This window comes from Alligator mississippiensis, chromosome 2 (genome assembly GCF_030867095.1).
Source record: "Alligator mississippiensis isolate rAllMis1 chromosome 2, rAllMis1, whole genome shotgun sequence".
NCBI lineage: Eukaryota > Metazoa > Chordata > Crocodylia > Alligatoridae > Alligator > Alligator mississippiensis.
In genome coordinates, this window is record NC_081825.1 from 116,364,558 (window position 1) to 116,389,555 (window position 24,998).

General features: G+C 47.3%; 1 long non-coding RNA gene across 2 annotated transcripts in view; it reads right to left on the minus strand.

Moving 5' to 3' along the window:
• The window catches only part of LOC109284918 (uncharacterized), a 117,658-nt gene that overhangs the window by 23,733 nt on the left and 68,927 nt on the right, over nt 1-24,998 (minus strand). Inside the window, exon 6 of one of the 2 annotated variants that reach the window (XR_009459841.1) lies at nt 1,226-5,922. The exons of the other annotated variant lie outside the window; for it this stretch is intronic. This is a non-coding gene — a long non-coding RNA (uncharacterized LOC109284918). Of the gene's footprint in view, nt 1-1,225; nt 5,923-24,998 lie in introns of those variants that run through there. 2 annotated transcript variants of the gene reach the window in all.

Here is a 24,998-nt window from a genome sequence, read left to right on the forward strand (position 1 = left end):
CATCCTGGAAAAGCACAGGCTCAGGGGGGACATGGTGGCTGCCTATAAGTATGTAAGTGGTGTACATCAGGATCTGGGGGAACGCCTGCTCACCAGAGCGCCCCAAGGGATGACAAGATCAAATGGTCACAAACTTCTCCAAGACCGTTTCAGGCTGAACATAAGGAAGAACTTCTTTACAGTCTGAGCCCCCAAGACCTGGAACAGACTGCTGCCAGAAGTGGTGCAAGCGCCTATTCTGGACTCCTTTAAGAGTCAATTGGATGTTTATCTTGCTGGGATCCTGTGACCCCAGCTGACTTCCTGCCCCTGGGGCAGGGGGCTGGACTTGATGATCTTCCAAGGTCCCTTCCAGCCTCAATGTCTATGAAATCTATGAGTAAAATAGATAGGCCATGAAGTCAGTTGATTCCCTTAGTGCTACTGAATAGAAATGCCACTGCTCCTATGCTGGGCAGAAAATCAGCTTCCCTTCTTAAGACATGCACCCCAATTTTGGAATGCTAATTTTTTGGGGAAAGGTGAGTTTGTAATATAAGAAACTATAATAGTTATTATTTATCTATATTACTGCAGTGCATAAGTGCTCTAGTCATCAAATATGACTCCATTGGTCTACATGTTGTACAAAAGAAAAAGCTACTCCCTGCCATAAAGAGTTTATATTCTAAGTATAAAACAAAGATGGATACAGACAGGCAGGAACGTACAAGAAAGCAGTAAGACCATATCTGCATCATGGGCAGTGGTCTTGGGTTATCAGTAGGCTAACTCTTGCCGAATTGTTTAGGTACCATGACAATAGACTAAAGAATAGCATGAAAAAAGGGGGCAGGATGGGTGTGAAACAGTAAGTGAGAAAAAGAGAAAGAAACAAAAGAAAGTATAAAGTTTGCAATTAGGCAGGACTCTGATGGACCTGCTTAAGACTGAGGTTTAGGGGGGTGCTTTTCTTTTTTTGTCCAGGAACAGACTTTTTGTAGCACTTTGGGTAAGATGCTTGATCTTCTTTTAGCAAATGGTAATATTTCCTACTCCAACTCAGTATTGTGAAGAAAAAAAACCCATTAGTGACCAAGGTACTTGGATATTACAGCACTAAGTTATTAGATAAAAGTGGGGGGGGGGGGGGAGGAGGGAGATCCTTAACTATTAGGATAGTGTAATTTAATTTACACAACTTTATTTTAGTGAATTTTATTTCCTTGGTAAACAACAGTTTATTTCCATAATTTTAGGGACAGAGATCATGTAGCTATTGTATACCTGGCCTTTATGAATAAGGCAAAATTTAAGCTATAAATATATTCCCATATACATTTAGAATCATCCTTTCCTTATTGATGAAATTAGTCTTTTACTTATATTAAAATTACAAAGCAATTACAATTTTGGAGATAGTTTGTTCTTATTGCACATCACCAATAGAATTATTAAACACATTTTTCTTTCAAAATGTTTTATTAATGACAATGGAAAACAAAGTAAGAACACACCTTGACTTCTCAGATCCCACAATAAGTTTGTATCAAAGGCTATCACAACAGCAACAAGAAAAAGGTTTTCACTTGCAAGGTGAGCAGCTGGGTAAACAAACATAAAATATGCCTGGCATTTTCATACACTTAGGTTTTAAAGTATAACTATTTTTAATCATGCTGAAAAAAACCTTCAGACTAACCCAGTGCTGCCATTATATTCTAGGTTAGTTTCAGCCATAATAAATGACTTGCATTTAACTGGTAACCGTGTTCCGCAGTACCACTTACTTATCTTTTCAATGTATTTGAAGAACATGCAGTAGAACTGAATGTTCCTGTTTGCTTCTTGCGTGGGCAATTGCCAAAGCTTAGTTACAAGAACATCAAGTTCTTAAAAACAATAAAAGGTTGCTGCTTCCATTTAAATGAGGAGTAGAAGGGTTACCCTCCACTGCAGGAACTTCTTTACTATTCCCACTTGGGGATTCTTCAGTATAATAATATTTCCAAGTCCTATCCATCCTGTAAGTTATTGGCCTTTTTCAAAGAACAGAACAAGTAACGATTTGTCTACCCAGTGGGCCAGTTGCCAGTTATCAAATCTTGACCCATGCTTAAAAAAAAAGAAGTTGATTCTATCTTGAGAAATATTGTCAGGGATGACAATATTACCTATGTTATGAATAACAGATGTGACTGGTGCTAATAGCTTTAAAAAATAATGATTTTTTCAAGTACCTACTGTGTCTAGAAGTATATTATAGTATACAATGAGTATCTGAGAACAAAAGGTTAACATTTTGAGGAATTCAGTAAAAGTATGAAAAGGATAAAAAGTAGAAAAAGTATTTCTACTTAGTTGCATTTTTCAGAGACAAAATGATCCAAGATGAAATCAACCACTAAAAAAATCACAGAGCATTCCTGGAATTTTATGTCTCATTGGAAACCATATTAAAAAAGATACTAGATCATATATCAAGTGAACTTACTATAGACTGTTTTGTTGAACATGAATATTAAGCTTGGTAATTCCTGTCAGACTTAATGTGTTAATAAGGATGCAATTACATATTTGTGGCTTATGCCAGTTTGAGTTAATTGGAGGACAAGCCTTAATAACTGGTGACACTTCATGTAGTATAGCTGTCTGATTAAATCACATGCTTATTTGAAACACCTTCTACAATTTGAAACTACAGTGCTTTGAAACAGTAAGCAGATAAAATATATTTAAGCATATATGACAAATGTGAAATACATGGAAGTGATTGCTTATAAATTATAGCAATCTTTTCTTTTTCCCCCTTCCTATGTTATAACTATCCAGATTTCAGCAGGGTCAGTGGGTGAAAGCTATGGGTCAACAGAATAAGCAGTAGTGGAACATGGCTTTAAGTCACTTTTAGGCATGTGTGAGAAGTATTTGGATTTGACCTTACTTCCTAGCTACATAGCCAACAGGGCAGAAAAGGAAGGAAGCACCAAAGGAACTATTCATAATAAAGAAATAACAAGCGTGATGTTATATGAACAGTAACCTTGTCAAAAGGTTATCATCATCAAGAACCCAGATATTTGCAAAGCTTTTTTCATTACAGACTATTGGTCCAGGGGTACAGACAGATGTAACAATTGTATCAATATCAAACATAATGCAACTGTTACATCGGCATGATTCTGTACAGATACAAATGTAGAAAAAACCCTCCAACTTTAACACTGAATCATTCAGGGTCAAAGTTAGGGTGCTTTAGCTCACTTGTATTCCTGAAGGATCATGCAGATGTAACTGTTAGATCATAACAGCTGTTGTGCACTGCCAAGCAACAGGTCCCTCAGCCCTTTTAAAGCAGCTAAAATGTACATTTGTCCATATCCCTGGACACCTTGCTTTGTATGCAGTGGAGGCACAATATGAACTCAGGAGCTTTCTTTGGAATGCAGAAGAAATACAGATCCAATGACATACCAAAATGAACTGTAAAAAGTAAATGACCTGACATAACCCCTCAGAAATTCAGTTCAGGCCTCTATGCCAACTTCAATCTTTCCATCGTTCATGTGCATGTATGTGTGTGTACACACACATGTAATCACAATTTTATCTGAAGAGTCTTAATTATTACTAAAAATAACCCGTATGACTAGATATCATAATTGGCAATCTCTTATAGTCAAGGATGATTGCCCTCCAAGACTGCCTTATCTGTGGGTCCAAAGATGGTGGGCTAGCAATCTAGGATCATCAGCTTCTATTGCAACTCAGGCACATGTTTCTGTGTGGGGTGGGTAGCTCTAGATTTTGGTTCAGTCCCCAACATAATGTTTCTGCTGCTCCTGCTTTTCTGTTTTTTGTTGTCATTATGAGATTTCAAAGTACTAACATCTTTGTAGAAAACTCTTCCTCCATTTGGGGCGGTCCCAGGTGATAGTCTCTCACAAATTGATGTTCACATTGTATTTTTTTAAGTTGGCCTTGAGAATGTTTTTGAAGTGCTTTCTAAGCTGGGAGAATAAAACTTGCATTGGGAGTCTGGAGTTAGACATCTGAATAATGTGGCTGGCTCAGCAAATTTGATGTCAGATGATCATTGCCTCAATGCTCCTGGTGTTTGCTCGCGAGAAGATGCTAATGTTGGTGAGTCTGTCTTGCCACTGGATTCAAAGGATCTTCCACAGGCAGCATTGATAGTACTACTCCAGCAACTTGAGGCAACTCCTGCATTTTCCATATGTCAGCACTGTATGGTAAAGTAGGGATCACGACTGCTTGATAAACCCTGAGCTTGGTATCAAATCTGATTTCCTCGGGTGTCCAAAGGCTGCACTTGCACATTTGAGGTGATGTTGGATTTTTTTGTCAATGTCAGCCGTCTGTGAGAGAGAACTTCTGAAGTAGGGGAAATACTCAATGTTCTCTAGAGTCTTACCATAAATCTGAATGACCAAATCTGGGGACTGCTCATTAACAGCTTTTTGATGGAAGAGCTTAGTCTTCTAAATGTTAAATGTCAGTCCTGTTTTCTTGTATGGCTCAGTAAAGAAGTTGACAATTGCCTGAAGATCCATTTTTGAGTGATCATATACTACAGCACCATCAGCATACTAGAGCTCAGTGATTAAGGTTTGGGAAGTCTTGGCTGAGACTAAAGAGCTTACCATCCATTCAGTTGTTTAGCTTCATTCCAACTGGAAGCTTGTTGGTGGTCAGATATCATATTGTGGTAAGGAATATTGAGAAGACTGTTGGAGCAATGACACAGCCTTGCTTAACTCTAGTCCTAACTTCAAAAGGGATCTGTGATAGATTCATTACTGAGAACCACTGCTTGCATACCGTAATGGAGCAGGGGAAGAATTATGGTGAATTTCGGTGGGTATCCTTACCTCAGAAGGATCCTCCACAGCACTTTTTAGTTGGTAGTGTTGAAGGCTTTCATGCTGGTGAGCAGTGAAGATCATGTCAGTTGTTCTTATTTGTGCCTTAAACCCACACTGAAATTCTGCAAGGAGCTCTTCATCAAGTGGAAGAAGATGGTTCAGGAGGGTTCTTGCAATGCTTTTTTTCTAGGGTGGACAGCAAGGTGAGCCCTCTGTAGTTTCTACAGTCATACCTATCTGTTTTTCTTGAAGACTATCATGATCATTGCATCGCTGAGGTCATCTTGGGTTTCCTCATCACTCCAGTTTCTTAAGATGAGGGCATGGGGCTCTGATGTAAGCTCCTCTCCCTTCTGCTTGCAGATTTCCATGGGAATTCCATGTGCTCCAGAAGCCTTGTCATTCTTAATCTGTTGATGTCTTTCCTCACCTCATCTGATTCCAAGATAATCTCTGACAGGGTGTTGTGGGGTAGCATTGAGAACAATCATCTACAACAGCCTGTAGATTGAGGTCTTTGAAATGCTCCTTCCAACAGGTGTTGTTGGCTTTCCTTTCCTTGATCAGATCTCATCCATCCTTAGGTCTCAAGGGGTTGTTCCTCGAGTGCTCAGACCATAGACAGTTTTGGTGGCACTAAGGAAACCGCACATATTGTGGATGTCAGTGAGATGTTGAATCTCCTTCACTTTGTCTTCCCATTATCTGTTATTCATATCACTGGTTCTCCTTTGGACCTCTTCCTTGGCTTGTTGGTAATTCGGTTTCTTTTGTTTTGAGTCGGTGTCATTCTGATAAGCACAAAAGGCCTGGTGCTTACAGTCAATCAACTCTTGGATCTCTTGGTCATTCTCATCAAACCTGTCTTGGTTTTTCCTGGAAGAGAATCCAAGTGTCTCTTCACAGGCACTGATGATGGTGGATTTGAAGGCATCCCTAGCACTTCCAATATTCTCCCATTGCTGTTGATTGGCATTCTCCAGTTTTTTGTTGAGGTGCTGGTAGAAGGAATCTCACTAGATTGGGTCCTTGAGTGCTTCAAAGTTGACCATGATCACTGAAATATAATTTTATAATTTTCTATCTTATTTACTTTGTACATAGGACAGTGTTTCAGTCAGTTTCACAGTTTCCTCTGTAAAGATTAGTTATCCTGTTCCCTCAGATTGTCTGGGTTTTTTTTGTAAGTGACAATGGGAGAAGTCTTACATTAAAAAAATCTAAGAAAATCTGAATGTTAAACTACAATAGAAAGGCCAGAAGTTGAAGGAGCAGGTGCAATATCTGAAGAATTTGTTTCATTCAGTTGATTGTGCCTTCAATCTTAATGTAGATTTATGGTTAGTCTCTGTTTTGTTGAGAGAATTAACATACATTGTACTCAAGTGTTGCTTTTCAATATATACACCTTTAGAGAGTAAGAAATGTAGCCTACTGCAGAAGTGCAAGAGTTTAATAATAAAGAAAAGAAGAAAACCCATGAAAAAATCTGGCTATGGAATTTCATAGTAAGATTCTGAATTATGCCTATTTGTAACATCCAGTCAGTTTTAAGTCAGGGCATGTGGTTTCAAGCTCAGAAGCAAACAACTGTGTTACTAAACAATGGCTATTAATGCATAGCTATTTTTATTGTTTTAAGTTCTGATCTCATTACACTGGAGAATAAGTAGATTATGTGAAGACTGGAGATGACCTTTGTTATTTCTTTCCTGTAATGTCTTAAGAAAAATATCTGTTTTCATGGTATTTTTTACTAATTAAAGTTTAAACTCACTCTGTAAGGATACTGGAAGTCCACATAAGCACTATTCTTCTCTCTCCTGTACTTCATCCTCCCCATCCCTCCCAAATAAAATCCTGGCCAAATCCAGTAAAACAGTGACCATGAAAGCCATCCTTCCATCCCTTCCAATCTGTTGTTTCATGATAAGCTTCGGTTCCCTTTTTGAACTTGGGGAATTCTTGAACAATCATCCAGACTGATTCCTCGCAGCCACTGTCAGCCTTTTCATTCCCCTCTGCCCTACTCCCCTTCTCGCTCCAGTTGCTGGAACTGTTATCCTTCCTTTCACTTTGTCACTGTACATTCAGGGCCACAGCTGTTTGATCAGGTCATGGTCCCATTCTCTCACACAGGGCTGTCTCAGTTGAAAAAAAAAAAGTGGCAACTAGCACAATAAATTGCTAGTAGAGGGGTAATATTTCCTTCTAGTCACTTTTCCATCAGGACTGAAGTCTATTATACTAATCTAAGAGTATAATTGCAGTCAAATGTGCAGGTTAGTATGAACTGTGCAACTCTGGAAACAAAACACAAACAAAAATTAACACGTCTTGTATTCTCTGATTAGAATCTGGTGGAGTCATTATTTCCACCCTCCCACTCATCCCAACGTGTGCAGAAGAAATTCTGTATGCGAGCTATATTGTATAATCCTGGTCATCCAATTGCTGCTGCAGTAACGTAGTGAATTATAAAAGCAGATCCCATAGATTTAGTGCGAGGGAACAGGAATCTTTGGAAGGCCAGAGCTTTATGACCTCATTTGAAGAAGCCACCTTGTCAGTAGGCTGTAGCAGTCATAAACTGGTGCTAGAGATGCTGGGTAGGAAAAAATATGCTCTATTTTTATCCAGTGGAGAGCAAAATTATCTGTGTAAAATAAGTGTTCAATCTGTGCATATTGCTATGGTAATACTAACTTGTGAATATTTAACTTGTGTGTATGATGTGTGTTTATATTCACATGTACTAGTATTGCTATAGCTGTAGCATATAGAAGTTAAGTCCTGAATAAATTAAGGGTGTTGATATGGAAAATTTCAAAAGAAGACAGTGCAATTTCCCCCCCCCCCCAAACAGCTAAAGCTTTCTCTGTCTGATCCATATTTTAGGGTTTTCCCCCTACACACACACACACACACTTTAATTCTACTATTTCCTAACTTGGGAACTGACTTTGGAACACTGGTGTTTTTAACCAAATGTTTTACATATATATAAGTCCTGCCTATTACTATAAACTGTATCTGACTGGTGGCAACATGATGGGGTTACTCATGGTGGGGTAGCTCCTATAAAATACCACAATGTTGCAACCTCCAGAGTAAGGCAAGTATAGGGTGCCTCAAAACCCTAGCTCCCATTGCCTTGTGGGTACATCTTGGTTGGAAAAAGGCTCAGGGACATCACCCTGACAGAAATGAACCCTCACTGAAGTGTTAGGCAGTCAGCAGCAGCTCTAATGTGTTGCTCTCTGGCAAAGCTACATCCGTTGAGGCGCTGAATTTCTGAACTCTGTGTGGCCTTTGGATTCTGTCTTGATAGTCTAAATGGGGGATGGTAGTCTAGGTCAGCCTCACTCCTCCATACTGAACGTGTCTACACAAGAACATTTATAGGTTTGAGGGGCTCGTGGTAGAGCCCCCCACATGGCGTAGGGCAGTGGAGGGAAGCAGGGATCGCACCCTCCCCCCCCCCCCGTAAGGCAGGAGCTGGTAAGTGCGGTCTTATTTTTTCCAAAGAGCCGGGAGCTGGGGCAGGCAGGGCAGCCATTGAGAGCAGGCAGGGGATGGGGCCTGTGTGATTCAGAGATTCGGCTGATTCAGCAGCAGCTGAATCGATTCGGGACAGTGATTCGAATCACTGAATCGAATCACTGGCTCCTGAATCGGCTGAATCCAAATCCAAAGCAAATACTGGTCACTTTGCACAGGCCTAATAAGCACCTATAGCTGCTATAGTACCTGGTTCCCTGTTAGTGCAAAATGCAAGTTGGGCCACAACTATTTACTGTCCTGAAATGCCAAAGGAAACTCCCTAAGGGCATGTCTACCTGATCATGATGTGATGCCTGGAGGTACTATTAAGAAGTATGCCATATCCACTTCCTCAGATCAGTACACATGAAATCCCAGAAATGATGCAGTTTACCTACCCGAAACATGCCAAGATGCACAGGGAGCTTGAATACAGCACTCATATGCTCATATGACATCATTTCAGATGGCTGTTAAGCTTGCTATACAACCCCATTTTCAGGATTTTTCTTGTACTGTGCAGGAACCAGTGGATGGGGCACACTTCTCAACAACAACACTGGGGGTGGTAGAGGGATGGTGTTAACTTACCCTTCATCTCCCTAGGAGTGGGTTTACATTTTGAGATTCATCACTACACAAAAGAAAGCTATGCCCCTAGGATCCAGAAATCATCTGGTTACAGCTGATAAATCATTCCAAGATCACGATTTAAAATGCCAATTAACTTCAAAAGTTAGAATTTAATCAGTTAAATTTAAGTTGAGTGAACATAACCCTGATACAATGAGCCCATGAAAAGGTCTCTTTCTATGTTCTACTTGCTCGCTACAAGGTGACAGAAAAAGGAAGAGAAGAAATTACCAGTTTTGAACATTTCCATTTTAATATTTAAGATTAGGAACCTCTTTGTGTTTACTTTAAATTCAGCAAAAAACAAAAAAACAAAACAACCCCCCCCCCCCCCTTCTCCAGACACAGACTTTGTGTGCCAATTTTGAGATAGATATTTCATTTTATGTTGATTTTGGCTATGAAAATCAAATTGGCTTAATAAAAGAAACTGAGTTTCAGCTGAAGTCTGGAGAGGCTAACATCTCTCCAAAGAGTTATTAAGCATTTTCAGACCTTTGGATGAAAAATACTAAAGACTGTTTTATCATTAATAATCATGGAGTAAGAGGATAGCACCATAGCTGCCCCCTAAGTAACAGCTGAACAACCCCCCCTCCCAGACACACAACTTCTTCCTTAATGTGCTTCTCCTCATATTAAGTGTCCACAATGTTATTTATATAAATGAGTCATTTGCTCATTTTTTTTCTTTCATTTCAGACTAGAACAGTGTGTCCTATATGTAAAATGCATGGCTTCATGTGAATCCTATGCCATATTTTCCCATGTGATTTTTCAAGCAAAACTAACTTTCAGAAAATCCAGCCGTCAGTAAAAAAGGTATTGATCCGCTAGTGGAAAGGGTTTAATGAACACCAGCAAGAGCAGAATAATGCACTGCAATGGTAGATCGTACAAAGCAATACTTTCAAAACCACTTCATGGATAAAAAATGAAACAGCTCAGAAGCATGAAAAGTAGCAAACTCATGGGGTGAAGTCCTGACTGGCTGTAACTGAAAAGCTTGTTTTTCTTGTGCACATATATTTGCCAACTTTAATTGGCACTTACTACTAGTATTTTTTGGTAAATATGCTGCAAGCCTCCACACATGCCTCATCCAGTATCAGTTCAACAGTGTATGTTAATCATTTGGTATTAAATGCTAGTAACAGGACCAGGAGGTTTCCTTCATGCATCCTCTTACCACTGCCAAGGCAATCAAATTAATTTTGTTAACACCCTGCCAAGTCAACTAGTCCACTAAAATGTCCTGTCTTGAAAATGAAATTGAGACATTCATATCAAATCATACCATTTCCCCACTTAGTGTGATCACTGGAAACCTGCCAAAGGGAACGATTGCTATCATATTATGATGCCATATGATGGCTCTAATGAGCTGACATTTCCTGTTACTAAATTGCCATGTCTGAAAGCCAAATCAAATAGTGTTCAACCTCTATGGTTTCTGACTGTTCCCTTTACCTTCTATCTCCCCTCCCTCCAATGTCTCTCCATCTGATCTTGCCTAGATACAAGGATCTGATGTCAAAAATTATGCTCCAGCCAGTTGGAAGATATCACACACCCTTTAAAATGAAGTTCTCTGATATCTTCTTCATAGGGGAACTGAACCCTAGTTTATATAAACAGACCATTGGTAATTTCATTAGAGCAGATTGTCTACACTGCTGGGTAAGGCAGTCTCTATGTTTTACCCTTTGTGCTTTACTGGGTGTCTACACATGCCCTTATGGCACCGTTGTTACTGCACCATCATTTAGTACTTCCAAACAGAAGCACTGTGCTGTGCCGGTGGCACATGGTTATTTTAAGATGCTACATGGCTGTAGCAAAGCACTATAATGAGGGAATGCATTGCTATGGCATTGTAGCAGCAGCCTCATGAGTTTTGCCCACCATTGCTATGGTGACATACCCACTGAATAGATTTCACTGTTCTCTGGGTACCTAATTTATAGCTTCTAGCGTAGTATACTGAAGTGGTGGCTTTTGGGAGATTTCCAAATCCTTTTTCAGGTCCCAAGAGAACTGTGGGAGATTTATTTAAATTTTCACATTAAATGCTGTGAGAAATGCCTACCACTATAATTTCATTTGATGAAAGCTGTATTCAATCTGATCCCATCTCTAGAGCAGTTAGTTCTGTGCGTACATAATGACAGTTTTCACCCGATGGAGCAATGCTTTTGGGTGCAAACCACACAGCAGTTTGTTTTGAAGAGCCATAAACCCTTATTCAGGTAAAAAGCTCCTTTGAAGTCAGTGAACTACTTGTGTGTGTCTACCCATGCATTAGATCTGGGAGCAGTTTACTAACAAGTAAACACTCCTGGGCAGGCATCCATATGTGCTAGGAAGCAGGAGCAGATTTACTGCTAATGGCAGCAAACTGCTCTCACTTCCTGGGGCCCTGCTGCCAACATGGAGAGCTCAGAGGCTGGCAAGGAGCACTGGGCTGTCTCCTGGCCAGGACTGGGACAGTGCCCCCTACTCCAGGGGGATGCCTGCTGCCAGGGTGGAGACAATGTCCCTCTGCCCTGGCTGCAGCTCCCTGATCAGGGCAGGGGACTTGGAAAGAGCTGCAGGGGAGGGGCATGTCCCAGTCCCTTGCCCTGATCTGCCAGTGGGGCAACTACCTGTGAAGGCTCACTACTAGCTGCCCCACTGGTGGATCAGGGCAGGGGGCTGGGGCTTCCCCTCCCCTGCATCTCTTTCCAAGCCCTGTGCCTCTATCACCTGATCCAGACACAGGGCTGGAACTTACTCCAGACCAGGAAAGTTCCCAACCCCTTTTTCCACAACTGTGATGTAGGGGCTGGAGAGCTTGGTCCCTGTTCACCTCTGTGATCATGGAGCTAGGTGTGGAAAAAGCTGGAGAGCTTGTTCCCTGCTCAGCTGTGCAATTGCAGAGCTGGGTGGGGGACAGGCTTATCAGCCCCTGCCAGCAGAGAGCTCTCAGCACTGCTTCTGCAGTCATGGGGCTGGCGCTGGGAGATCCTGATCTTTCAGTGTCAGCTCCGTGACCGCCCTCCTGATCTCCCAGCTCTTCACCCCCCGATTGTGATAGTGAAGAGGGGGCTGGAAGATAAGGATCTCCCAGCCCCCACTCTCTGATCTCTATCTTGGAGTGAGGGGGGACTTGGAGCTCCCTGCTGCTGGAGCAAAGGGACATATTCCCCACCCAGGCTCTGGTGATGGAGGCTGCCCCAGCTGAAGTCAACTCCCTGGGTCAGGGAGCAATCTCCTGCCCCCTGGTGGTCGACTGACCAGGATAAGATTTGCTTCTGGTCAGGTGTCTACACGAGTGTTACTGTGCAGTTAGTAATCGCAAGTAAATTTGCTACTTGCATTTTCAGGTAGCAAATTTATTTGCTATTAGTGAGGCTTACTGTACAGTAAGCATGTGCCTGTGCAGATGCACATGCTTACTGTGCAGTAAACTATGCTGCTTTACAGTAAAGTGTCTCGTGTAGTTGCACCCACTGAGGCCCAACCTCCACCAAGTAGAGTGGCATTATTACCTTCTAGGTGAGTTTATACGAGACATTTACTTCAGAGCTGCCTAATTATCTTCACAGTAAAACATCACTATCTACACACGTGACCCTCTTGCGTTACAATAAACTAACAAACACCAGCTAAATGCAAGTACTACCCTGAGTGGTGCTGTTTTGTACATCATAGTGCATGTGTAGTTGATGACAGGGCTGGCTGGGGCATGAGGGTGCTTCAATATGGGGCTAATTGGTAGGCAGCCCCCATGCAGAAGCACCCTCATGCCTCAGCCAGCCCCTCTGCAGCACATGGAGCCTAGTCAGAGAAGCCTGGTCTGTCAGGCAACCTGGGGGTCAGCCTATCAACCCAGGACTGCTCTGACCAGGCTCCATGTGCTGCAGAGCACCTGTCTGGGGTATGAGCAGCCTCATGCTGAAGCACTCTTGTGCCCTAGCCAGCCCCTCTGCAGTACATGGAGCCCAGTCAGAGTAGCCCTGTGCTGGCAGCATGACCCCCACTGGGTCCCCTGCCAACCTGGACTGCTTTGGTCAGGCTTCATGTGCTGCACATGAATAAACTCTGCAGCAATAAGCTCCAGAGTTTGTGCTCATTAGTTGTATATGTAGATATGGTCCCTGTATCTTACAGATACTACTTTTGAAGCAACCCAAAATAACATTTGCTTTTTTTGCAACTGCATCACATTGGTGACTTACAGTGACTTTGAGATCAACCAAAACCCACAGATCCTTCTCAGCAGCACCACAGCTTTATAGTTTCATAGTAGTTTGGGGTCAGAAGGGACCTGAACAGATCATCTAGTCTGAACCCCCGCCACTGGCAGGAGCACACGCTGGGATCACACAACCCCAGACAGGTTGTGTGATTACGACCCCAGACAGACCAGTTTTTAGCCAGTCATCTTCCATATTGTGTTTTTCCATTTAGTTATCTGTGGCCACCTCTACATGACATGCAGACTGAGCAGTTGTTACTGCACAGTCATTTAGTACTTGCATACACAAGTACTAAATGACTGTGCAGTAACTAGAGTTACCATGCAGTAGCTGTGCAGTAGTAATAAGCTACTGTGCAGTCAGCGTTTCGAGTAGACATGACCTATCCATATTGGAATTAATTCTATTCCGTCTAGACCAATTTTTCAAACTAACAAGATCTTGCAAGCTACTTCTATCCTCCAAAGCATTTGCAACCCTTCCCAGTTTTGTGCCATCTGCAAACTTGATCAGAAGGAAAGAAAAATATCCGAAATATATAAAACGTTGTTTTTTGATTGTTGGAAAAGCTGGGTACGCAGATCAGATAAAATAAGGATTGTCTCATATCTTAACAGGGAACTATAAATAAATGCAAGATGAATCTTTCCAATTTACCCAGTTAAAATTAATACCAGTAAGCTTATACATGAGTTTTCAAGCACTTTGATGTTGACTGGTTTGAAAATATAACAATGTAACCCTGGGCGTGACACTACATGCGCCCTCACCTGAATAATGGGATCCGGAGGTACCCGGTAGCCAGTAGCCCTGCCCAGCCCCCCTGGGAAGCTGCTGCAGTGCCCCTGAGCGGAGAGCCTCCCCTTATAATCAAGCACCCTTGCAGACAGTTCTCAAACTATTTACAAGATTTAATTATTTACATCATAACAAATAATCATTAAATAAGCACATGGATATACTGTCTAATAAACCCTCAAGAACTTATTTACAGTCTCTCACTTGCACACGGTGTACTGGGGATCCCGTGTGCTCTGCCCCTGGGGGGTATCTCAGGGAGCAGGACTGTCTGTGTCCCTGAACGTGGTCTGTGGACACTTCCTGGCACTGGTGTCCAACTCCGTGCTCCTGGGGTCTCTGAGCAGCACGCAGCGGCTCCTCTGCAGTTCCTGCAAGACAGCCTTCCCCTGCCTTTGCCCCCCTTCCCTGGTTCTGCTGTGTGCAGTGTCTGGGCTGCAGGCTATAGCAACCTTCCTGCCCTACACAGCCTCACAGCCCCAGCAAATTTCATAGATTTCATAGACATTAGGGCTGGAAGGGACCTCAGAAGATCACTGAGTCCAGCCCCCTGCCCAAAGGGCAGGAAGTCAGCTGGGGTCATAGGATCCCAGCAAGATAAGCATCCAGTTTGCTCTTGAAGGTGTTCAATGCAGGTGCTTGAACCACCTCCGGTGGCAGGCTGTTCCAGACCTTGGGGGCTCGGACAGTAAAGAAATTCTTCCTTATGTCCAGCCTGAAACGGTCTTGTAGTAGTTTATGACCATTCGACCTAGTCGTCATCCCTTGGGGCGCTCTGGTGAACAAACGTTCCCCCAGATACTGGTGGTCACCCCTGATAAACTTATAGGTGGCCATCAGATCACCCCTGAGCCTGCGCTTTATCAGGCTAAAGAGCCCCAGGGCTCTCAGCCTGTCATCGTAGGGTCTGCTTCCCTGACCTCTGATCATGCACGTGGCTCTTCTCTGGACTCTCTCAAGCTTCTCCACATCCTTTTTGAATTGTGGAGCCCAAAACTGGATGCAGTACTCCAGCTGAGGCCTCACCAAGGCCGAGTACAAGGGGAGAATGACGTCCCGGGATTTGCTTGAGAAGCATCTATGGAGGCAAGCCAGCGTTTTGGTCACTTTACTAGCCGCAGCATCGCACTGCAGGCTCATGTTCATCTTGTGGTCAATGATGACCCCCAAGTCTCTTTCTTCCATAGCGTAGCACTGCCGAGCCTATAAGGATGCTGCAGGTTTTTCTTCCCAAGGTGGAGAACCTTGCATTTATCGGCATTGAACACCATCAGATTCTTGTCTGCCCACTTGCTGAGCCTGTCCAGGTCAGCCTGGATCACCTGCCTGTCTTCTGGTGTGGATGCTTTGCCCCAAAGTTTGGTGTCATTGGCGAACTTGGACAGTCCGCTTCTGACTCCAGTGTCCACATCATTAATGAAGATGTTGAACAGTATGGGTCCAAGGACAGAGCCTTGGGGGACCCCACTGGTCACAGGACACCACGATGAGTGACTTCCATCAATTACTACCCTCTGGGTCTGACCACAGAGCCAATTTTCCAGCCAGTGTATCGTGGTGGACCCAAGGCGACAATTGGCCAGTTTCACTAAGAGGTGATCATGGGATACCAGATCGAAGGCTTTTTTGAAGTCAAGATATATGACATCAATCTCTTCTCCCTTGTCCAGGTGATAGGTCACCTGGTTGTAGAAGGAAATGAGATTGGTCAAGCAAGACGTACCCGCAACAAACCCGTGCTGGCTATCCCTTAAGATGTTGGTGTCGGCCAGTCCATTAAGGATGGCCTCTTTAATAAACTTTTCTAAGATCTTCCCAGGGATAGAAGTCAGGCTAATGGGCCTATAGTTAGCCGGATCCACTTTCCTCCCTTTCTTGAAGATAGGCACCACATTGGCCTTCTTCCAGTCTTCAGGCACTACACCAGAGTGCCAAAAGTTTTCAAAGATCCGTGCTAGAGGCTGGGCTATGATGCTCGCCAGCTCCTTGAGTACCCTGGGGTGTAGATTGTCAGGGCCGGCTAACTTGAAGGTATCCAGGTTCTCAAGATGTTCCTTCATGAGGTCAGCATTAATGGAGGGCAGGGGATCACCCTCACCCGGACTTCCCTGTCCCGTAGCGGGCATCGGCGTCTCATGGGACTGATGAAAGACCGACGCAAAGTACCCATTTAATAGGTTGGATTTTTCCTGGGCGTCAGTTTTCAGTTGCCCCATCTGGTTCAGCAGGGGTCCAATGTTGCCCCTGCTTTTCCTCTGGCTCCCCACATACCTGAAAAAGGACTTTTTATTGTCCTTGATGCTCGAAGCTACTTGGAGTTCAGTTGCAGCCTTGGCTTTCCTGGTATGCTCCCTGCAGGACTGGACCAGTGCAGAATAATCCTCTTTGGAGGTGACTCCCATCCTCCATCCTTTGTAGGCCTTTCTTTTTAGCCTCAGGAGGTCTGCTAGGTCCCTGGAGAGCCAGGGGGGCTGCTGTGCCCTTTTGTTGCCTTTCCTCTGAGATGGAATAGACTTAGCTTGTGCATTGAGGATTGCTCCCTTGAGGAGCGATCTTCTTGAACTCTTCTTGAACTCCCCTCTCCCTGGGGTCACGGTCCCTTAGGGCCTCACTGACAAGCTTCCTGAGCTTGTCAAAGTCGGCTTTCCTGAAGTCAAGGACTTCTGTGCTGCTGACTGACTTAACAGCTTTTCGGCAGATGGTGAAGGTGATCAGCTCGTGGTCGCTGTCACCCAGCTTCCCATTGATCACTAGGTCGCTGACTAGGTCATCCCCAGTAGACAGTACCAGGTCGAGCAGCGCTTTGCCCCTCATTGGCCCACAGACTTCTTGAGTCAGGTAGAGGTCATCCACGCATGAGAGGAAGCTTTGCAACCGCTCGGATTTTGGTGAGCGATCCTCCCATGAGATGTCCAGGTAATTGAAGTCACCGATGACAACCATGGTCCTGGAGCATGCGGCCTCAGCCAGTTCCCAGGCAAACTCCTGGTCAAGCTCAGGACTTTGGGTGGGAGGTCTGTAATAGACTCCCACCATTGTGTCCCCTGTGCCATGTTCCCCACGGATTTTAATCCAGAGGGTCTCCAGTCGTCCACCCTGGTCGCCAATAACGGCTTGTAGGGATGCAGCCCCTCCCTGGTCTTTGCCTGCCTCTGGGGCCCCTCGCCGAAGAAGGGAAACTAGGGCAGACTTCGGCACTAGTCCCCCCCTGCCCCCGGCTCTGCTGTGCTCACCCAGCCACACTGGCTGCAGTCAGGTCTCTTCAGACTTGGGTTCTCCACACCAGCAGTCCCTGCCTGCTCCTGCCGCTGCAGCTTCTCCACTGCTGCTCCTGCAGACCTCTCTCAGGGGCTCTCCGAGGGACCACTGTGCTGAGACTCTCAATCCAGTCTCCAGCCTGTCCCTCAGCCCCTCTCTCTCTCTTGTTCCCCCCCCATGGGAAAAACTGCTCCCCCTTTTATCCAAGCCTCTCAGCCAATCCCAGCTCAGGGCCCTTCCCCGGCTTTTGCTAACGGCTCTCTTTCAAAACTGTGTTGGGGTTACATCACCCCTCCCACTTCCAACAGGGCTGCTCCCAAACAGCTTCACTTGCGCTCAGAGCCTACAGTGTCCCCTCTGGGACAAACTCTGTCTCTCCGCCAGGCAGCTCTTCCCATTCTGTTTAGGCGGGTCCATTTTTTAAAGGCTGCTACATCCTTCCCCGCCTCAAGGTTTGCTGTCCCAGCGAACCAGGCTGGATGCAGTCTCAGTCCCTTAGTACTTCCACGGTGAAGAGATGGAGACCTCGCCGCTGACTCCTGGCACATCATATGTCAGCTGGGATACTCCTTTCCTTTTTCGAATGGGCCGGGGTGCATCGAGCGCTATCTCCTTGGAGCTAACTTCTTCACTGCCATCAGGACTCCAACCCTGACCACGTGGGGACTCCAACTCCTGGTCCCAGTTAATATCGCCTTCCTGTTCCTCACTGGTGCTACCTGCAGAATTTGATGAGACTCCTGTTGTATTCTGAGCTGGGCTACTACTCTGCCCAGGCTGAGGGGAACCCCCTGGGATGGACCCCACACTGGGGTACATGGGGTCCTCAGGCTCCAAGTGATGCCAGGCAACCCCAATACCTAGTCTAACCCTTCAGAATAGTCCTCTTCAGACTCACTATTGGGCTCATGCCAGTGTCCAGTGATCTCACGCCCTTCCTGCTTTGCACAACGTATCCGCCGCCGGGTGGTACTTTTCCGTGGGGACTCATGACCCCCTTCTCTGGTCAATGGGGGTCCCGCCAACTCCCCTACTGGAAGGAGCAAGTTTCTATGCACAGTCTTTTCTGGGCTGCTTCCACTTTCAGGGCATATTTTGTAGACTGGAAAATTCCCAAGTTGTCTTTCAATAATATAAGGAGAAGGCTGCCACCTATCAGCAATTTTGTGTTTTCCTACCACCCCAAGGTTCCTCAGCAGCCCCTATCTGCAACCTGTAGGCCTTGCGGACGCACTCAAAGGTCATACCTCTGCTTGTGCCGGGCTGTGTTTCGATCGGCAGCCTCCATTGCCAGCCGGTATGCTCGCCACAGTCTCTCTCTCTCAGCTTTTGAGCATACTGCCCATATGATTTGGACTCACCCTGGTCCTTGGCAACCCTGAAGCAGAGATCTATTGGTAGTCAAGGTTCCCTTCTAAACATGAGTGAGTAGGGGCTGGCTCCGGTGGCATCATTTCTGGTAGCGTTGTATGTGTGCACCAAAAAAGCTAGGTGTTGACTCCAACGATCCTTCTGTTCGTTCCTCAGTGTACCCAACATATTAAGTAGAGTCTGGTTAAACCTCTCTGGCTGAGGGTCCCCTTGAGGGTGATAGGGAGTGGTCAGTGATTTCCGGATGCCAGCCATCTGGAAAATTTCTCCTAACAGGTGACTTTTGAAGTCTCAACCTTGATCAGAATGGATCCACTCCAGAAGGCCGTACACCACAAAGTACTTTTCCCACAGAACCTTTTCCACAGTGGTGGCCCTTTGGTCCCTGGTGGGGTAGGCCTGGGCATACCTGGTAAAGTGATCTGTGACAACTAGTACGTTGCTGATGTTTTTGCGATCAGGTTCAATAGTTAGGAAGTCAATACACACCAGCTCTAAGGGCTTTGAACTGCTGATGGTGTGCAGGTATGCCATCCTAGTCGGCAAAGTCTTCTGCTGCATGCAGCATGCACAAGTTTCACATTTCTTTTGGACATCTCTGGCCATCCCAGGCCAATAAAAATCGGTCCCGAACCAATGACAGCTTTCGCTCAATCCCAAGGTGCCCGAGGTCATCATGCAATGCTCTTAGTGCCAGTATCCGGTATTCTTGGGGCAGCACTAGTTGCTTGTGAGTGCCCCCATCCGGGGTGGTTACCATTCGATACAGCACTCCCTCTATGAACCTCAGTCAGGGCCATTCATGAAGGAGGTGTTGGCCACCAAGTGTTTTAGGCTTGAACTCTTTTGACAAGTCCCCTTTTTTCTTTTTTTCTAAAATGTCTTTTATGTCAGGGTCAGCTTCTTGAGCTCGCCGCCATCCCGTGGCATTGAGCCATGGCAGCGGGCATTGATCTAGAGTCACATAACCCACCGTGGCCCATGGGACACTGTCTGGTGGCAGGACCAGCACTTCTGCTGCACAGTCAGGTGGTCTCTCTGCCTCAGATGTTCTTCTTTCCTCCAAACCACAGATGCTCTGCACTTCATCCACAGTTGCTATTTCTCTCTCCTGCTTATATGGTTGTCGAGATAAAGCATCAGCATCTATGTTTTTCCTCCCTGCTCTATAGTGTAAGCTGAAATGGTAATCGGCCAATGCTGCTAACCAACAGTGCCCTGTTGCATCCGGCTTGGCACTTGTTAGCACATAGGTCAGTGGATTGTTATGCGTCAGGTACCGAGTTTCACTGTCGACTAAACCTCGGCTGGCAAAAGCAACGGGTTTTAATTTTCCTTGGTGTGCTTGGTATAGCACAGCCCCCAACCCCTCAAGGCTGGCATCTGTATGCAATACAAATGGCCATTGAGGATCTGCATAAACTAATACTGGGGCACATGTCAAACTCCGGATGAGGGCTCTGAATGCCCGCTCACCATTTTCATCCCATCATGGCCCAAATGACTCTAATGGGTCCTGCAAACCCAAGGGCGTGCCTGCTCTTGCCTTAAACAGAGCTCCTTTACTTCGGATCTGGCTCTTTTTCACCTGATATCCCCGAGTGAGGTCGTTTAGGTGTTTTGCCAATCGGGCATAGTTCTGGACAAATCATCTATAGTACCCAGCAAACCCCAAGAATCGCTTAAGTTCCTGAAAGTTCCTTGGCCTTGGCCATGTTGCCACGGCATTGATCTTATCGGGGTCTGTGCTGACTCCCTCCTGGAACACTATATGTCCAATGTATTTGACTGACGTCTGGCAAAACTGGCACTTGTCCAGGGCAAGCTTAAGCCCAGCAGCTTGCAATCGATCCTGAACTTTCAACAGTCACTTTTCATGCTCCTCTAGTGTCTTCCCAAATACTATGAGGTCATCCAGGTATACCAGCACTTGGGTCATGTTCATATCTCCCACTACCTCTTCCATTAACCGTTGAAATGTAGCAGGGGCACCGGAGATCCCCTGGGGCATCCACTTGAATTGGTAAAACCCCAGTGGGCAGATGAAAGCTGTTTTTTCTTTATTCTCTTGTGCCAGTGGAATTTGGTAATAACTGCTCCACAGATCAAGCACCAAGAACCACTGGCTTCCCAACAAACAATCAAGGGCATCTTGCACTCAGGGAACGGTGTATTGGTCCACCGTAGTGCGGCTGTCAAGGGTTCAATAATCAATGCACATCCGAATTTTGCCAGATTTTTTTCACACTACCACAGCTGGGGAGGCGTATGGGCTACGTGTCTCGGATATGATACCATGGTCCAAAAGTTCCTGGAGGTGCCACCTCACATCCTCCATCTCTGAAAGGGCGATTTGTCGGGAACGCTCCCAAAACGGTCAGGTGTCTTGAAGCCAAATAGAATGCTCCACTCCTTTAGCCAGCCCAACATCCCACTCGTGTACAGAGAATACGTTCCTTTGAGCACTTAGCTTTTCCTGCAGTCGGGTCTTCCAAGTGGCTGGCACTGGAGAGCTCCCAAAATTGAACTTTGCAGGGTCCACAATCTGGGTTTGCGAAGACTGTGTAGGCGACACAGCTACCTCTGCTTCAACCAGTTCAGCTACACATTGTCCCGGCTTCACTGTGATGTCTTTTCCTGTGGGGTTCACTACTAATACAATCACTGAAGATGGAGCTTGCCCTCCAATATTGACTACCCCACTGGGAACCAGCATCTGCCTTAAGGGGCCAGAGTTCTTAGGTGGCTCTACCACAGCCAGCTTCTTGTGATGGGTCCGGGCAATGCCCTTAGGGGCAGTGAGTAAAAACTGGCTGCCTCACGCAGGCACCTTTTCAGGAGTCTCGCCTGCATAATACAAAGCTCCCAGCCTGACATCAGTTTCAGGGCTGGCCGAGGTCTCAATCTGCTGATATGCTGCAGCGCAAAGGGCATGCTGGGCAAAGCTTTTAAGTACTGCTTCCTGGCCTTTTGCTGACAATATCGCGCTAGCACCTGGAACAGACTGGAATTAGTTCCGACAATTATATTGGCTCCCTGCATCCACTTAGGATCTGGGCACACAAGCGCAGCAACAGCCACAGACTTGCATACCCCGGCCACTTCCTTGGGGAACTCTAGCTGGGCAGTAACATATCCACTGTACGGGTAGACCTCTTGGCTTAAGCCACATAGCCCCAGCCCAGTTAGTGGTTGCAGTGGTAAATGTTTCAAAAACTTGTCATAGAAGGACTGGAATATGATAGTTACTTGTGACCCACTGTCTAACACAGCAATACACCTCCATCCCTCTATCACCACAGGGACCTCTGCCCTAGGTCCCACTAGTCCTGGTGGAAACTGAGCTGGGGTTCCCGGACTGTCAGAGCCTGAGGGAGCTGAGACTCAGGTCGGCTCCTTCCCCAGGCCTCGCCACCGTTTCCCGGCTCCTCCCTTGTTGCCTGCAGTTGCTGCCATACCAGAGGCGGGTTCCCCTGACTTGTACACTGGTGCTTGAAATGTCCGTCTTCCCTGAACCGGTAACAAAATTTTCCTCTCCCTTTGGGCCAGTGAGGCCATTGTGACCTGATAGCCAGTGAGTCTTGGGAGACCCTGGGCTGATTTTCCCGTGCCACCTGGGCTTGCTGGTGCACCATGGCCAGTGGCTGTGGGGCATCATTGTCAAAGTCAGTTGCCGTCGGCATCTCGACAACCAATGCTCATGGTGGGCATAGAGCCATGGCCAATCCCCGGGCTGGTGCTGGTGTTACCGCTTTGATAGAGGCCTTTACAGCTTTCAGCCTCCCTGATTTCCCGAAGTAACTGCCCAAATGTAGGGAGATTCTCTCTCCTCCCAGTGAGGTTGAGCTCCCTTACCAGTTGCTCATCATAAAATATTCCTACCCGGAGTTGCTGCAAGCGAGCTTTGCCAGCCATCTCCCGAGTCCTCCTTGGGCCACTAGCTGCTGTAACACTCTCTCTAATCGCAGGATGTAAGCTGAGGCTGTTTCCCCCTTTTGTTGGTATGTCTTATTAAATTCCAGGAACAAAGTCTCAGCTTGCACTGATTTTCCAAAGACACTAGACAGAAGTTCGAGACACTGGAGAACGGAAATGTTGGACTTTTCCTGCTTAATCATTTGAACCACTTCAAAAGCTGGATCTCAGAGACTCTCCAGCAGCCACCTCCGCTTCTCCTCTTCTGAGACTGCCCATGAGGCCAATGTCTCTGTCACATGGGAATGCCAAGCCTCAAAAGTCTCTTCCCCTGGGAGAAGTGGGTCCTTCCCTGAAAATATGCGGAGCCTCTTGTAGGCAACCGACTCAGGTGATGGCTGGAGTGCCTCCTTCAGGGCTTTTCCCAATGCCTTTGCCCACTCTGGATCTGGTGCTCTGGAGCCCACCCCACTCTCACCTGGGGCAACTGGCACAGGGTCTTCAGCTCCTCTGGAGAAAGGTTCTTTGGATTCCTCTCCGGAGTCTGGGTGAGGAACCGGCCCCCACTCTACTAGAGTTACAGCCCAGACTTCCTCATCTGTGACCTCTAGCATCCGGGGAACATGCAGGGCATCCACTGCAGTTGTCAGTTCACAGTGTGAATTGCAGGACACATTGATCATCGACACTTCGAACGCACTTGCGGCCCCGGGTTCCTCCCGGGGCTATGCTTGTCTGAGTGTTGCTTGAAGGTCAATCGCCCGCGCGGTGCGTGTGGGGCCGGTGGCTCTGGCCGTCCGGTCCCCTCCGCTGCCGGGCGTGGCTGGGGTGCCTCGCAGGCAACCCGGGGTCCCTCGGGCCCGCCACCGCTTGCCCGCTCGGTGGCAAGTGGGGCGGCTCGAGCCCCTGGAACGCCTCCGTCCCCCTAAGGTCAGACACAATGCCCCGGAGCACCTGCTTCGGGGAGCTCGTCCCACTCGTGGAGGACCGTCGTGGCGGTCCGACCCGCGCTTCGGCTGGGTCGGCAGTGCGGTGCCCGCTCCCGGGGTGCCAGGGGGAGCCGGGCCCGCCCCGTGCGGCTGTCTGTGGTGACACGGCTGCCCACGGGGGTCTCGGGCCCGCGCTCCTACCCCCCGGGAATGATGCGTGCCTGCGGGCGCGCGGGCGGCGGAGGGCCTCGCCGAGGGGCGCGGCAAGGAAGGGAGCACGCGGTGGGGTTCGGATGCTCGGCCGGCGGGCGGGCGAGTGTGGTGGGCAGGCGCGGGCGGCCGGGGCCTTCGGGTTCCAGGCGCCTGGCGCCTCCCGCCTCTGCCTCCGCCTCTGCCCGTCCGGCGACTGGGGCTGTGCGCTCCCCCGCCGCCTCTGCTGCCTTCCCTCTGCCGGGCCCCTGCCGCCTGTCCCCCCTCCGGCCGTGTGCCCCGGGCCTCCACGCCGAGGGCGCCGTCTGAGGCTGCTCCTCCCTCTCAGGGCCGTTCTCCCCCCCTCACTCCTTTCCGTCGGGCCTCCTCCGGGGCTGTTTGTGCTTGCCCGCGGCTGTGGCGGGCAGGGCTGACGTGTGCGGCGTGTGGCGTGCCGAGAGGCCAGGGTGGTGCCCGTCCCGCTCGGCTGCCCCATCGTCCGGCAGCCCTCCCCTGTGCCCGGGCCTTCCCATCCGACTGCGACCTCAGATCAGACGTGGCGACCCGCTGAATTTAAGCATATTAGTCAGCGGAGGAAAAGAAACTAACCAGGATTCCCTCAGTAACGGTGAGTGAACAGGGAAGAGCCCAGCGCCGAATCCCTGTCCCGCGGTGGGGTGCGGGAAATGTGGCGTACAGAAGACCCACTCCCCGGTGCCGCTCTCAGGGGGCCCAAGTCCTTCTGATTGAGGCACAGCCCGTGGACGGTGTGAGGCTGGTAGCGGCCCCCGGCGCGCCAGGACCGGGTCTTCTCAGAGTCGGGTTGCTTGGGAATGCAGCCCAAAGTGGGTGGTAAACTCCATCTAAGGCTAAATACGGGCACGAGACCGATAGTCAACAAGTACCGTAAGGGAAAGTTGAAAAGAACTTTGAAGAGAGAGTTCAAGAGGGCGTGAAACTGTTAAGAGGTAAACGGGTGGGGTCCGCGCAGTCTGCCCGGAGGATTCAACCCGGTTGGCAAGGTCGGCCGTCCCGGGACGACGGATCCCCGTTGCCTCCCCCCCTCCGCGGGGGGCGGGGCAGTTGGGGACCCCCGCCTGGACGGCCCCGGCCCCCATCGGGCGCATTTCCACCATGGCGGTGCGCCGCGACTGGCTCTGGGTCAGCTGGGAAGCTGCTGCAGTGCCCCCAAGCGGAGAGCCTCCCCTTACAATCAAGCACCCTCGCAGACAATTCTCAAACTGTTTACAAGATTT